The 17,121-nt window shown below is 41.7% G+C and overlaps 1 long non-coding RNA gene across 1 annotated transcript in view; it reads left to right on the top strand.

Annotated features, from left to right (window-relative positions):
- The first annotated feature begins 1,908 nt into the window (after nt 1-1,908).
- The window catches only part of LOC138521438 (uncharacterized), a 145,668-nt gene continuing 130,455 nt past the window's right edge, over nt 1,909-17,121 (top strand). Inside the window, exon 1 of the long non-coding RNA XR_011283045.1 lies at nt 1,909-2,132. This is a non-coding gene — a long non-coding RNA (uncharacterized lncRNA). The remainder of the gene's footprint in view (nt 2,133-17,121) is intronic.

The following is a 17,121-nucleotide window of genomic DNA, read 5'->3' as shown; positions in this document are numbered from 1 at the left end:
GCCAGGAACCAGCTCACCCTCCAATTACACATTGTAAATCCCCAATTGGGGGGAGGGGGGAAAAATCAGCAGTGTGGCCATAATTGGTACTAACCATCAACACCTGAACAGACTGCCTCCCTGAAGATTGCAAGAGTCATGAAAGTGCTTGGAGGAGAAGATCTACTGGACTGTGGAAAGGTACACCCAGCTGGGAACCAGAGGGCGCCCCTCACCCCCTTTCTGTCAAAAAAATAAATATATATGTTCAGTGTGTATGTTGCTCCCCCCTCTTTATAACCATATCATGTCAAAAACTCTACCCTAATTATCCCTATTTTATTTTTTGAAACCTTGTGCATAATGCCTTCTTTTTCCATGTCTCCAAAATCCACTTCTCTTTACACCTTCTAATAAGCCAATCATCATGCGTAATAGTGATTCATAACATGCTCAGTACTTATGCCAAATCCTCCTTGTTTCTATTTGTAATCCTTACATACTAAATAAACTTCCAGTAAGCAAGCCTTTGTTTATTAAATTAATCTAGGTGTGTTCTTCACCAAGAGCCATTACTGTCCTTCAGTTGTATTACCTCATTAGTGCAACCCCTAGCCTGTTTGCACTCACCGGTCCTTCTTTCTCATCCATAAATATGTTTTATCTAAATAAACCATATAAGTGATCTTAATAACCTACTCTTTATTCTTGAAAGCCATACTAATCAGAGTGTGTGCTCCATAAAAAATACGTTTTGGGCCCAATGGCACACTCCTTTATATTTCCAGGCCTTAAAATACTTCTAGAACTGCCAGCTCCAGGGATGGCTGCCTGGATGCTGAATTCCTGCACCTAAGCTGAATCACTGCTCTACAATGGCTGATGTTGACATACCTGATCCAAAACAACCAGCTAAACGACAAATGGGGGGTGGAGAGAAGCCCCCTTATGATAGAGAGGACAAGATTTTGGATCTACTCAAAAAAACTGACCTTGGATATCACTGAAACCAAGGAGAAGGTCTCTAAGGCAATGAAATATATGTTGAACTTACTTCTAATTTCAACAGGGTGGAGACTCATTTAAATGAAATGGATGACCGAGTACTTAAACTGGAGGACCAAATAAGTAAATTACTAACCAGGAATGAGAAACTCTCCTTGAATATCTCTGAACAGGAACATTTCTCAAGGAGAAACAATATAAGGATTGCTGGTATTCCTGAGGATATTGAGAGAGGGAACCCCATGGAGTTCATTGGAAAAACTCTAATCTCCTTGCTTAAACTGGATCTGAAAACAAACTTGGATATGGAAAGAGCACACAGGAGTTTGGGACCTAAGCCGGCATTGGACAGAGGCCCAGACATTTTGTGGTAAAGTTTCTAAGATTCCCTATGAAAGAGTTAATTTTGAGCAAAGCAAGGGGGTTGAAGGACCTTTCTCGGGGTGGCCATAAGGTGATGACATTTGGTGACTTAAGCCGGAACGTGCTGGACAAGAGCAAGGAGTTTAACATTTCAAAGGAAAAAGCAAGAGCCAAAAGCCACAAATACCATATGGTTTACCCTGCAATTTTTCGTGTGGTTATGGATGGCCGACTGTTTTCATTCAATGATAGCAAGAATGCTGAGGCTTTTCTTAGTGACTTGGAAAAAGAACAGGAGCCTATGGAAGCCACTGCATCCGCATCACAAAGGTTTTCATTATCAAAGAATAAAAGATAGTCATGTTTAATATGGCTTAATTCTTATATTTTTTCACCCCTGGTTGCCACGAATTCATATTTTTGCATTTTTCATGTTTTTACTCTCCTTGTGGTTTTTCTTTAAAACCATACTGCAGTCGTTATTTTCGTTTTTTTGTTTTCCGATGAGCTTCGTTGCTCAAGCGAATTAGAGGAAGGGCTCTGCAACGTCTATGTGGGCGACGCCTGTGACATATGACATGAGCGGAGCTTGGATCTGCACACGCACGTAGTGTCAATCCGTAACTGCAATGACCAGGTTGCGAGCAGTGGAAGAGCAGCCTGGACAGCGTTTGCGTGGCGAAGTATGAGCAGCAGGGGGACTGCATTTTATGGAGGAGGAGTCGCCTTTCTTCTGCTGTAGCCGCGGATGGCTCTATGTGAGCACGTATCTTCTATGCTGACTGGTGAGGGGCCTGAAATGAGACTCGGGGGTCCCAATTGTTACACAGGTTACACGCTGACACCGGGGCTTCTGTCTGAATCGCGCCAGGCTTATGGAGGAATGTCAAACCTTCCATCAAGGGCTTCAACTTGGGTTTCAGCCCGTATATTTTTGAATTGTGCAATCGTCATGCCTGTCTGTGATACATGCACATTAGGATCCTTTCGTGACGCTTTGACGGGATGTACATTCGAGGTCCGTGGTAATAAGGGGAGGTGGTACAGATGCCGATGGCTGGATTTCGCAGCGCCTCTTCTTTGTGACCCCATCGAGCTGTGATGGAAAGACTATGAGTTACTTGTTTATGCAAATGCTGTTTGTTATTGCTGGCTTCCTCACTCAGCATAGGCTGGATAAGCACTGGTGTGGTTATGGGGATAATTATTATAGAACGTATTGGATTCTGACTGGTGGATATACACACTATTTCAGCTTTGTTGTTTGGGGCAGTCCTGGGGAAATGGATTGCATTTGCAATACACTGTTAATATGACTGCAAGGCATGTTATTGCATTGGGATTGGTTCCCATTTGTTTAACGTTGCCTCGACTTGACTTCTTGCATGTCTACAGAGGGGGAATGTTCTTTTTGTATTGTGCATGATTTGCAGAGATACTCTAGTATGTGTGCTGTGAAACGGAAGATGGTAGTTTGTGTTATTTGACTATGACTGGTGGAAACAGCGGAAAATTATATTTATCATTGGTGAAAGGGAGGTCTTTGGTTGGTGGGTGTTCTTTACCTGACTAAGTGGGTGCATGTGTCAATCACAGAGTTATGGGTAAGGTGCAATACTTGGTGTGCATAGATGTAGAACCTACAGAGCCATTATGAGGGAATGACCTTCATGCTGTATGGGGGATGTGATAAGTTGTGAATACGGAGGTGGTATTGCTGTACTAACAAAACAGTTAATGAGACCCATTTGCCTATAGGGATTACACACTCTGACATAGAGTTGCACTACATATTGTAAATGGGGAGGCGAATAGGCAATGATTTGTGGCTGCAATTCTGCATTCTGAGCAACAGTGTCATGACATTTTGGGATTGAAGTCTAGTGATTTACTGTTTGATTGGTTGTACTGTTACCTTACACACCTTAGCCATTTTGAAGGACTGTCAGTAGCAATAGAGTGGAGATAAGTAGTGTTAAACTGTGGAAATCTAGGTGCAGACTTTGGAGTGGCTATAGTTCGGAATAGCGATAAACCTGTACATATTGTGACCCAGAATCACTTTGCTAGGTTGCAAAGTGTAATGTTTTATTTGCAATTGATGTGCCAATGTGGTTTGTGTAGGTGTGTTCTTGTCGTGTTTTGTCCTGTGCATGCTGTTGTGATATATAACCCTCCAATGTGTCGATATTTGGTTATGGTTGGACATGGTGGTGTAGTTGCACCTCCATCTCAGATTTATATCTCTGGATATAGTGTCGCGATAAGCTATTTTGATGCTTCTGATAATTATCTAGACCCCTGTACCCTGTCTCAAGTGATGGGAATTGGAATTGGTGGTAGGTTATATTTTGGAGGCTGACATGAGATGGGTGATTTGACTATCTGTTCATGGAACGTTAAAGATCTAAATATCCCCAGGAAGAGGAGGGAAGTGCTGACTAGATTGAAGAGAGAGAACATTGATATTGCTCTTTTACAGGAGACTCACCTCTGGAAGAATCCAAACACTTCCATAAAAGCACTCTGTTTAGTAGACACTTTTTAAATTGCCATACTTCTAAATTGAGGGGTATGGGTATACTATTGCGTTGGGGTCTGAATTTAAGTATGGAGAAAGCAGTAATGGATGAGGATAGGAGGGTGATTCTGATGGATGTCAAATTCGAAGGTAGGTTAATCACTATAGGGTCTATTTACAGTCCGTGTGCTGGAGGGAGTGGTTTCTTTACAAAGATGTTGTCACTTTTAGGTGAAATGAATGGGGAATATACAGTCCTGGTGGGCGATTTTAATTGTGTTCTCGATGTCAGGGTGGACCGCTCTGCTCATTGCAGATACACAGCAGAGAGCGCAAGCAAGGTGTTTAATGAGTTCTTACACAGTCTTTACTTGGTTGAAGTTTGGAGGTTCATGCATCTCGGGGAGAGGGAATTTTCCTTCTTCTCGCCAGTTCATGATTTGTGCACGAGGATTTATTATTTCTTGGTTTCTGATAGACTTGTTGAAAAGGTCTCTAGTGTAGACATTAAAGAGAGAGGTATTTCTGATCACTCCCTAATAACAATGCGGTTGGATATGGGAACAGAACGAACTGGAACTCCTAAGTGGCGTCTGAAAACGTATGTATTACAAGAACAAGAGGTGGTTGAATCTCTACAAGACTTTACTAGGAATTTCTTTGAGATAAATAAGGGTTCTAAGTCCGATCTAATGGCTTGGGATAGCTTCAAGGCGATAGCGTCAAGGCAACAATTAGGGGTGAACTGATGGATATCACGGCCCAAATGAGGCAAAAGGGAGTGACTGAACTAAAGAGGTTGGAGAGTGAATTGGGAACATGCCAGAAGAAGTACCAAATGACAAGACGTAGCGAGGATAAAGCTGATATGGAGAGAATGTGGGAACATCATAAACGCGAGATGGACACCCAGTATGAGAAAGGCATGTTTTTCATGAGACAGAAATTCTGGGAGCAGGGGGACAAGACTGGTAGATTACTGCCAAATAGACTACGTGGCTTGATTGATAGTTCCTTTGTCTGGAGGTTAGAGGGTGAAGGTGGGGAATATAAAGTTAAGAAGGATGAGATATTTGAAGGTTTCAGGAAACTTTTCAAATCACTTTTTAGGAACGATCAATTTCCAATGCTTGAGGATATGGATGTGTTCTTCGATAAAATTATTCTGCCAAGGCTGTCTGATGACCAAGCTGCATCTGTTGATAGACCCATTACGGGGAAGAAAATATTGGCTGCCAGTGACCAGCTCAATACGGGTAAATCGCCAGGCAAAGACGGCCTTCTGGTTGAATTCTACCGGGCACTGGGTCCTGTTTTAACACCGGTTTTGTGTAACATGTACAATAGTTTCATGTCCGATGGGGTGTCTGCCCCACAATGAAAGAGGCCTGCATTGTGGTGATTCCGAAACCGGGTAAAGACCAGAAGAAGTGCGAAAACTATAGGCCGATATCGTTGTTAAATGTTGATCTTAAGATATTCCCTAGAATTATGACTAATCGGCTGGATAGGTGCATTGGTGATCTGATCAGCCGTTCCCAGGTTAGCTTTATGCGTGGCAGATATGGGTACGACCATGTTAGGACACTAATAGATAAAATTGGACTTCCGAAAGAAAAGGTTCCGAATGCACTCCTAATTTTTATGGATGCGGAAAATGCCTTTGATCGGGTTAATTGGACATTCTTGGACCAAACACTGAGAAAGATGGGTTTTGGGGATACTTTTTTGAGGGTTATTAAAGCGCTGAACTCATCCATGCTCGAGTTTGGGTTAATTACGTTTTGTCTTCCCCATTTTTCCTATTGAGAGGTACTAGACAGGGTTGCCCTTTGCCGCCATACCCTTTTAACCTTGCAATAGAGCCGTTGATTGCATACATAAGCAAACAGCAGTGCCTCTGTGGACTTAAATTCGGGGATAATGAAATTAAAATCCTGTGTTATGCGGATGATATGACCATCGTCTTGACCAATCCGCTGGAAGGGAGTGAAAGGCTAAAATGCATGTTCAAGGAAGTGAGGTTATTTTCTGACCACAAGATCAACTGGGATAAGACGGTGGTCTTTCCTCTAGACGTTACACAACCGAGGGGTGATATGGGTTCATGGAATTGTTAGTGGGAGATGGGAGCAATGAGGTATTTAGGAATTTACCTAGTTCGGGACCTAAGAAAGATGGTTGAATACAATATCGCAAAATATTTAAAGAAGATCCAGAGGGATATATTAAAATGGGGTCGTTTGACGCTGGGGCTCTGGGTGAAAATTAATGCCATCAAAATGGTTATTTTGCCGAAAGTGCTCTACATTGTCCAATCTATCCCTTTGAAATTCACCAAGAAGGTAATTGGCAGTATTGATAAGGTCTTACAGGAGTTCGTTTGGGGGGTTGGTAATAGAACTAAGATTCCTAAGTACATTTTAATGCGGCCTGTGAAGGAAGTGGGTTTTGGGTATCCTAATCTATTGAGTTATTGCGCTGGGTTTGTTCTGAAGAAGTCAGCATTATACTTTTCCGACATTGGCAAGGATATGACCTACTGGCAGATTATTGAGAGTGAGCATTTTTCGCCTTACGTGACATGTACTCAATGTTTAAGATGCCAAACTCTACTGTGAGACTACCCACTATGGGTGCTACTAGAGGGGCCCTACAAACATTTATGACTGCCAGAGGGGAAAACATCTGGATACACTACGATGCAGCTCTATGACATAATGAGGGGCTGCAAATGGTGAATAAGACCTTATGCTGGCAAAGCTGGATCAAAAAAGACATTTTTAGGATACGTGATGTCTGGGGAGGTGACCATATGATATCCTTCAAACCCCTTAGAGAATCGTTCGGGATTGGGGTTAGGGAACGGGCACATTATAGAGATCTGAAGTTTCTTTTAATTGAGCGACTGGGAATGTTAGGGGATCCAATGAGAGAGAGACCCACGGTCTGTGAGGTTATCCGTTCTCTTCCATGTACAGTGTCAACATACATGAAACTAATGCCGATGGATAATTTGCATGTAGAATCATGGGAAAAACTTTGTCGGGCTTGGGTGGAGGAACTTGGTATGGATATTCCTAATGAGGAATGGGAAAGCCTGCTTTGTATTGGCGTGCAGTCAAAAATATTAGACAGAGAATCCTTTGTAGATTGTATTGGACCCCTGCTCGAATGGCCAAGGTAGGATTGTTAGACAATGATATCTGTTGGGGCTGTGGTCTTAATGGGTGCACTTTGCTCCATATGTTATGGACATGCTCGAGGGTGTCTACCTTTTGGAGTGATGTCTTGAATAGTTTAGACATTATGCTGGGAGACTCACTGCCACGAACATCTTTTTCAACAATTTTATTATCCAGCAGAGAGAGAGGAGACATGGTTAGCGTGAGAACGGAATGGATAAAAAGGGTATTGGTAGTAGCAGCTAAACAAATATTAAAAGTCTAGAAATCAAGGAAAAAGCCAGCGGTAGATGATTGGCTGATAGATATCCGCAACTTGTCTGACTATGAGAAGATAATGCTAACAAAACAGAAGCGAGAGGAGCATTATCTTAGAATTTGGGATTATTTTAATGAATTATAAAGCTGATGTTTATTAGCCGCATGCATTATTTTCTGAATGTGATAGATCGGGGCTTATTGTGATTCTATTTGATGTTGTGTGTTGAGGTTGTTGGTGTTGTATTGTCTGGTGTTGTTAGATCTTTGAATTTCTACTGTAGAATGGAGGTTTGTAGTAGTGAATTAAGGCTTTGAATGTGTGAATTTTAGTTATGTTAGGATTGGTTATCTAGCTATTCTATGTATTTTACAATTGGAATGCATATCTCTGATGTGATGGATATGTACATGTTAACTTTCTTTTGTATGTTTTATTTCCTAAATGATAAATAAAGTGATTTAAAAAAGTGTGTGACTCGTTATGCATTTGCATAATGAATCCCTGGAATATTGCATGTTATCCCCTAGTTACTTACTTAAACCTCTCCTCAATATATCTGTTAATATGTTACAAAAAATGCAATAATGTTAATAAAAAGATCATACTCCCCTATCCTATAATGTATTTATCTTCAGTCTTGTTGCTGGTGAGAATGCTTCCTCTTATTACTATTACTTCCCCATTCTAGATAGAAATATGTGCATCAATGCATGTGCATTTAATAGCGCTACTGCAAAAGTGCTTATAATGTTATTTATTCCTGCTGTACCCCATAAATATATGCCGTGCTTAATCTAGTGTCACTTGCTATTTCAAAACCGTTCTTTGTTATGTAATTTGCATTCATAATTATATTTGTATTCTCTGAGCATACCTAGCATCATATGTGATCTTTGACACATTGGGCCCCATTACGAGTTAGCCGGTCCGGATTTAACGGTGCCGGCACCGTTTTCGAGTTATGTGGCCATGTGGTCTGACCTGGCGGGCGTAACGCCACTGGCCGCACACGGACGTGGAAACACCGGCACCATTCCAGCATGGTGCCAGTGTTTCCACTGCCCCCATTCCTGTGGAGTCCTATGGGACTCCACGGGAATGGTGAGTAACGGAATGCTGGCTCCGGAATTACCGAACCACCGGGACATTACAGCAAGTCCGGAGCCGGTAAATCCCCATGAATCCGGCGGCAGCCTGCCGGTTTTACCGGCACGGCTACCGCCGGACTCGTAATGAGGCCTATTATTTTTTTTGTTTTCTTCTGTACTGTGCAATGGGGGAGATGTTGTCCCCCCTCTTTCCGGTAACTCTTCTGACCCATGCTCTCACTGTCTAGTTACTTAAAGCACTTCTGATGCCTTTATTGCAATCTCGCTGTTACTGTTGCTCTCCCATGCCTGTGCCCCTTCTCATTATTATTTCTCCTTCTCTCCTTCTTCAATCATCACTTTTTCCATTTCCTTCTGCTGACATACTTCCTTGCATTCTTCAAGTTATAAATTCTATAAAAATAAGCTGTGTGCATTTGCTGTTACTTTTGGTAGTGCAATGAAACTTCTTTAGAGCCCTTCCAGTTGTTGCAATCAATTCTATGCTACTTATCACAAGCTGCCTGTGCTCATTCACTATATATTGGAAAACCATTGAGCAAGGGACCTTTTAGTTTTTCCAAATTACTTTTCAATAATGTGCCTAAACTTTAAAAATTGTTTCTTTCGATTGCTTCTCTCTCTCTCTCTCTCTCTCTCTCTCTCTCTCTCTCTCTCTCATATATCTATGTGATTGCCATAGGCGTGCTTATAGTATATGCATTTTAAAGAAGCCCCATATATTACTAATAAAAATACCTGTACTGCTTAAAATCAAATTTAAAAAGTAGGACGTGTTCTAATATAATGGGCCTCATCACGAGTTTGGCCGTATCCCCTCTGGGATACCGTCCAACTTTATTTGCATTAGCGCCTACACGTCGGGCGATATTACTGCCAGATCACAGGTTGGGTGCTAGACGTTGCTCCCCATCCCCCATTGGGTCAAATTGTCAGCACAATTACCGCATGGTAATACCGCCGGCGGTAATTGCGCCGAGAATTGGCATTTTTTCAGCAAATTTACCCCAGCTCAGAGTTGGGGATAAATAAGCCAGACTTGTGATAGGGCCAGCCCCTAAATGCAGTGATAATACTGTTACTGCCGCGTTAACATGCAACAAATACGTTCTCCTAAAAATCAACTCAATTTTCAATTTCTTCAACTGGTGTTTATTATATCAAACTAAAACTGAGTTCCTCTATGCAAGAAACACCATTATTTCTGATATTTCTCATAAAAACCCTTACAAATAAAAGTGAGTTCAATGAGTTCTGGTTCTGTACTACTTTTTCCATGGAAGTGGCACTAAGCCCCTGCTCACAAAATCAGTCTGATATTTTCTTTACTACCAATATCAATCTAAAATCACTTTTCTACTTCATGCAAAATATGATTTCACACAAAAAACAAAAACATTTATACATTTTAAAAATATGCCTTTATTCATAATCCACACTAATTCTATGCCTGCCCACATATATAGTCTCCAGCCATACGTATTCTTACCTCTTAGAGTTCTACTTCGATATGTTTTCTATCTTGTTTCCACACGTGTGTTATTCCATGTGCCTCAAATCACACATATAAATAAAGGGATTCATGTTTCCTTTTTTCTTCAGATGAATCAGTTTTTCAAACCCTTTCCTTCATAGCTTCATACAAAACATCCTCTACCTAAATACGCCCATAACTGTTTTTACATGCCCTCTGTGTCATTCCCACCATAAATATATATATTCTTTCTCCTCAATGCATCATTTATAAAATTCTGTCAATATGAACAACTCATAACTGCTACTATACAGCAAACTGCATTTTTCTGTGCATTGTATTTCAGCATCACATGGCTCCTTAATTCAAAACGCTTTACCTACATATTTCTATCATCAGTGTCAAACCAAAATTAAAACGAACATTTTCCCTCTATATCATACTTGGGACACTGCTCAATCTGGCTGCCTAAAAATTCAAACTCTTCTTATCATTTCTCCATTCTTCCTACATTTTGCAGGCATCTATAAAATAATGTCTCCTAAAGAAACCCGCTCAAATTAAAACTTAAATAATACATTTTAGCTAAACTGCATGTATAATACCTAACTCCTTTCTTCCTAGGAGTGCTTTAAAAAATCGACAAACTCCATAATTACAGGCTACTTCCTCCGCTATGTGCAACAAAGCGACTATTGCTCTTACAACTGAGCTACCTAGTTCTCATCCTTTGTCTTTCTCCTGTTATTTCCCAAGAGATGCAAGCTGTTTTATATTTTCTGTTTCCTACTCCCCCTTTAATCCTGTTGAAGGCTGTAGTTCTGGGCCGTCAGCCACTTGTTTAAAGTCTGTGCCACGAAATAAAAAGGTTATCTGTATCTGCCTCTCTCTCTAGCTGGCTGCTATCAATCTTGCAACTAAATCCACATATGCCAACACACTATTATTTCTTAAAAGTCTTTCATTTGTAGCTTAAGCTAAATACTGAAAGCAGTCTGCTGCGCGCCACTGCCTATCTGAAGTCTTGGAATGACACCAGGAAATGTCACGCTGCCCCTAGCAAAAACACTGTATGTACATCTTCTAAAGTCTTTTGTTTCTTTGAAGTCTGCCAACACAATAAAATGTATCGGCCCTACTGTGACACCATATGTGGCAGGTCATGAGAAGGACACAGAGTCTGATAAGCCATTTCACTAAGAGGTTTATTAAGGAAAAGGGAAAAGCCCTATCTTTCCCGATGCTACAAGGCGTCCATACCTAACAAAACTAGCTAAATTGCTCACCTCAACAGAATCGGCCCTTTGTCCAAACTAAGCCTAGCTACCACTATAACAACCAAAGACAGGAGAATGACTCCCTTCTCCTGGGGTTTTGGCTTCTTGCAAAGTTCTGGTTTAATAACTGATCTTCAGATATTCTCTGGTGACTAATTTTATCAGTTTGTATAGTGCATTCAACACTTTACCATGTTTTGGTTTCCTCTCTTTTTGATGGTTACTGTTTATGGTTTCACTTTTCTCTTCTTGATTCTCTCTACAGTGTGCTCTTACTACGCTAAATTAATCCAAAGTTACACCATCTCTTTACTTCAACTGGGATGAGTGAGATTGGTTCCACAATTATTCTCATTCACTCCTTTGGTTTTAAATATCACAGTCTCTTTCCTTTGACTGAGGTAGGGTTGGCTGAAATTAGATTAGATGGTCCCCCTGGTGATAAAGAGGTGATCCAGGGAATGAATCCCTGGATTTGATTCTATTACGATCAATGAAGTACCAATCACTAAATCATGTTGCTCATCATGTCACATTGGCCTGGGCTCTTGTAAAATAAGATAGTGACACTCAGGTTTGGAACTATCCAATCTATCGACTAGGTACATGGACCTGAGGACAGCTCTAAACTTGGACTAGAAGGTGGGGAGAGAAGATAACGTTGTAGACATTCCAAAGGACAGGTCAAGAGCAAACATTACACAATTTCCAACCAATTGCTCCTTAGTAGTAGGGAGCAATGTATCCCTGGCTCAAGTGAGCATGGCAAATGAGGTCATGAAGAAAGTGTTCAAAGTGATTGATAATACAAATAATTCTTTTAAAGTAAAGTGGCGTGTCTCAACATTAATTCAAAACATGAAGTTCCTCTATAGAGTAGGAATAACCTTTGGAGTAATTATGTGAGTGGGCCTAAAAATAAGGGCAAGATCATTCGTGCTTTCAAAAGTTGGAGTAGAGTCAGTCGTATAAAGGGTAAATCAGTTCTATTAATGTGTGGAGTTCAGGGATTAAAAGCAGGTAAACTGGAATATGGGGAATCTCTTACAAACAAGGTAATTCACTAGTAAGACACGTAAAGAGCTGTCTTTCAGTGATCTGCAGTGATATTGGGGCAGCGCTGCTTCTAGACTTTTCTCAAGGGGGGATGGTATGGATTGTAGTAAGATTATAGTATCAGATCTGTGTTTAGCAGAGGGTCTCTTATCAATTGAGTACCGGACATTGCCACCCAATACATGTATGATACAATTGAGAGCATTCCCCACCTTATTGGGTATTTCTGCTATATTAAATCCAACTGAGAAGAGAAATGTGCAAAATGATGCTTTAATGGCAAAGAATCTGATCTGATCTGATCAAGGGGCTTGTCTCCTTAAGATGTGTGTTGAACATAAGTTATGTTGTAAAAATGGTAGAATCCGATCTGATAGTCCAGCCAAGGGCACCTTGGGAAGAACCTCCATCGCACCTATTGATTCATTAGGTTTTTTTTGTATCGTGCTTGCTGTGTATGTATGAGCTGAGAGAATGTTGATGTGCTGCAGTGGAATGTTTGGATGTGAATGATGTGTCAAGGTTCCAGCCTTGGTCAGTCGAGACAAGTCAGCCTGGGTGATGGGACCCAGTGGTTCGCTCTGTAACATCTTGAAGCAACTTATAATAAAGCCTAACTGAAGGAACCTACAAGCATCTCCAAGAAGGCAGCTTTATTACACTGGCAATGAGGAAACTAAAGAAAAAGAACCTGCGTGCAAAGAAAGTGGACAGATGAGCAGTCTGCTGAGTGGGGGAGCAGCAGAGAAGAAGAGAAACCAATGTCCCCAAAGAGAAGTCAGACCCATCACCCAGGGAAAAAGGGGAAGATAAGCCCCAGCGCAGTGCCCAGGGGGAAGAGAAATGAAGTAAAGCCCCAGCGATGTACCCAGGGGTAAAAAAAAGAAAGTAAAACCCCAGCGCTGTAACCAGGGGAAATGAATGGGAAAACCCCAGCGCTGTAACCAGGGGAAATGAATGGGAAGTAAAGCCCCAGCGCTGTACTCTCAGCATAGGGGGAGAAGAAGTGAAGGAAGCCCTGCGAGGTTCCCAGGCTGAAGGGAGGAAGAAGTAGGCTTTGGAAGGACTGCAGAGATAGGTTACTGGGCCTTTTCCAGGGCACTGGAGAATGGCCCTTTGATGGAAGTGAAGCGTTGCGTGGAGTGAGACCCCTGTGTTTCTATGGGGATACAAAATAATCCGCTGGGAACTAGGACAAAAGAAGAACCAGTTGGGTTACCCCAGTGTTGCCCTGATGGTGCCAGATGGGGCAATATGCAGAAGGTGAAATAATGTTTGTGGAGAGAGGGGTTCATAGTCATTTTTTCGAAAACAAAAATGTCGAAAGTCAGTTTTCGAAAAAAAAATGTCCAAAAAAAAGTCGAATTTCTTTTTCAATACGTTTTTTTTCGAAATGGGGGGGTTCCCCCCCAATTCCCCTTTTTTCTATTTTTTTTTATTTTACCCCTTTTTTTTATTCCTGGACCCCAAAATAAATATATCATTTAAAAAAAAAAGAATTCGACTTTTTTTTTCGATATTTTTTTTTCGACATTATGTTTTCGAAAAAATTACTTGCACACCGGAGAGAGGACGTACCTTGCCAAATGATCAGAGGGCTGACATGGTGGGCCGTTGGCCAGCAGAGATGTGCAGTTGTACCCTGACTGAATCCATTGTGGGAAAATAATATGATCACTTAATAATGTGTTTATCAGAAAGCATTGATGAAAAGATTACTGTAGAAGCTTTTAACTTATTGAATGCCTCTATTAAAGATGTTTGAACTTATAGATCCAGCAACCGTGGGTGGGGGGGCTTGAGTAGGGGATGGTAATAGTTGCATATTGAAACAGACACCATGATATAATGTTGCTTATTGCAGCATGTGTGAGATATAAAAGAGTCATTGCCCAAGCACGACATGATTATGAGAAGTAGAAATGGTTAGAGTTATTAGAGTATTGTAATTCCAATGACTCCAAAAACATTTGGCATATGATTGAATAAGGGCATACTGATGACCCATACTGATGACCCCTTGGAATAATAATATCACTGCAACTGAATGGTTGAGACATTTTAGTACTATATCTGGTCAAATAGGGGAGATGCAAGATGAACATTGTTGTAATTCACGTAGTCTGGAGAAATTGGTTCAGGACCTCCCATTACCAAAGGTCGTTGAGGCGATTAACCAACTGGGACTCTCAAAGCACCAGGTCCAGATGGGGACCTGGGGATTTGTACATATCCAATGCATTGCTTTGGGTCCCCCCTTATATGAATGTGATTAGGGCTGTTCTGGTGTCAGGTAACTTACGTGATACGTGGCCTCCAAGCTCTTCTATACCCCTATTTAGGACATAAGAGAGACATGGCTAGTTGTTATCGCTGTAATTACTTGACTGGGTGAAAGAAACAAATATTTTCCCAGCCATTCAGTTGGGTTTTCTACCTTGTGTGGAAAAGGACCATTTTTTCAACTTATTGCTCCTGATTGATAAATATGATAGGGTAAAAAAAGGGAATTTATTTCTTGCATTCATGGACCTCTCTATGGCTTTCGACAAGGTGGTTTTTTCGGACCACCATAGTCTGGGTTGCGATGCCGCTAACACTGGCACCGCAAGTGACCCACTGTATCCGGCAACACCGTGGACGTAATCTGCAGAGAGACACGTCAGCCGTGCCTGAGATACCAGCATGGCGTTAGTAAGTGCACATTCTGAGCACCTTGAAAGCCGTGCCGGAAACACTGGCATCGCTGACCAGGCGTTAAGTAGGCTCAGGTGTGTAGATACATGCCACAGGTGTCTAAAATCAGCCCACGTGGTCCCAATGAGCACTGCAACAGCACAACAGGACCACTCCCACACCTCACACCCCTTCCAACACTACCATGCTAGCAGGAGCAATAGCAGTACTGGAGGCCATGCATGAAGGCCTACTACTTGAAGAGGCAGGGAGGCAGAGGATGTGCCAGAGGCGCTTGAGGAGGAGGGCCATCATGGCCCAGCAAAACCCCAATGTCCAGCAGGTCGCAGCCCGCAGGCAGCCACCAATTCCATGCATAAGGGCCACACCTTTCAACCTCCACCCACTGCTGTGCCAGATTTCCTGGTTCAACCTATATACTCCATGGTGCTGCACAACTCCACGCTTCCTGGGTGCACGGCACGTCACAGTTTTGAATGTGCACTGGTTGTTTGTTTTAGGCATCGTTATGCACATGAAATTGATGGATATTTCCTCCCCTGAGATAACACTATAAAGTCCTAGACGAGCACTGATCACAGAGGCTTGTGACTAGGGAAACAGAGGTGCCGCCTGGATCCCAGTTGATGGTCCACAGAAGGAGTCACTCCTATGTTTAGAATATCTGGTCCTGAAGAAGATGACCCAAATCAATATGGTCATCGAAACCGGTTGACCCACCAGCACATGAGCCTTCTCATGTGCATAACGATGCCTAAAACAAACAACCAATGCACGTTCAAAATTACTCCTTTTACTAGACAGGCTCAATGCCTCTAGGTTCTTTGTTTTCCTTCCATAGAGGGTTCATTGTTTTATTATGATCAGAACAAGTTTCGAATTGATAGGATTACTATACTATTTGGTGATTAAAACATAGATAGAAAATCCTAGTAGCAGTACCTAGTCGTAGACTGAAGAGACATGATTTAATGCATAGTGCCTTGATGTAACAACTTTAGACTTGTATCTGATTTTTTATCACATATAGTTTTATAGGTATTTGTGTATACTTGTTGGTTATGGGGAGCCCTCTCGCTATCCCATTTAGATAGGCGGCGCACCACCAAGCTCTTAGGGAGAGACCTACGGAATAGGGACAGGGTGTTCTTCTTCGTAGGAACAGCCTGCATGAGCTCTTAGGGAGAGACCTATGGAATAGGGACAGGGTGTTCTTCTTTGTAGGGACAGCCTGCATGTGTGTGTTTTTTGTAACTCAAGAGACAATTCTCCTCCTCAGTGACAACAATTGCTCCTAATACCATTCTCTGTGTTACGATGTATAACACAGATCAACAGTCGCTGTGCACAGTGTATGCATTCATTTATTTGTTGTTCAACTATTATGCGCTCACACAATTAGAAAAACAAAACACCTTGAAAGAACACAGAGGGCAGACAGGGTGGGCAAAGGGGAAGGTAGACCATGAATAAAAGCAAGAATCAATAATTGCTACAATAGTACAAGAAAAGATAAAAACGTAAGAGGAGACAAACCTACTATGGCTTGTGAGTGCATTAAACGTGCAAGTATAGAGGGGGAAATCAAGGCGCAACACAGTAATAGCATGCCTGAGTGCAAAGCCCTGATAGGCGTGTCTCAATTGAGGAAAATGATCCTGTGCATGCATAACAACATCAATTCCATACACCAATACGAAAAGCACTACATGTACCAGAATGCCCCACACCAAATTGACAAAAAGAAGCACAAACACAGTCATGAAAACCCACACCAACTGATGCACAGACAGAGAATACTTATGCTCCCACTCACATGTCACCATTGGCCTGTGCGCCAATTAACCAGGTCCGCTGCCTGTTAGAAGTGCACAATCAAGTATGCATCGGAATGGAATTTGAAATGATTTGCAGTATATAACTATGATTTAGTGTCCCAGACATAATCATATTATTGCATTGTAACACAATAATAACACATACACCAGTTCACCAGATACACCAGTTCCATTTGTGTGATTTGTACTGAAAGGGTCAAAGGTCATGTTGGCTGTGAATGGGCCATGTCAAAGCCACTGCACACCACACTCCCACCACGCACGCATAGTGTGCATTTCTAGTACCCGAATTAGGACATATGCAAGCTAACCTGCATTGTTCATGTGCATTATTGTATTTTTAAGTGAACACTAT

Source organism: Ambystoma mexicanum, chromosome 13 (assembly GCF_040938575.1).
Source record: "Ambystoma mexicanum isolate Mex_15411 chromosome 13, UKY_AmexF1_1, whole genome shotgun sequence".
NCBI lineage: Eukaryota > Metazoa > Chordata > Amphibia > Caudata > Ambystomatidae > Ambystoma > Ambystoma mexicanum.
Note: the sequence above shows the minus strand (reverse complement) of the source record. Positions and strands in the feature narration are given on the sequence as shown.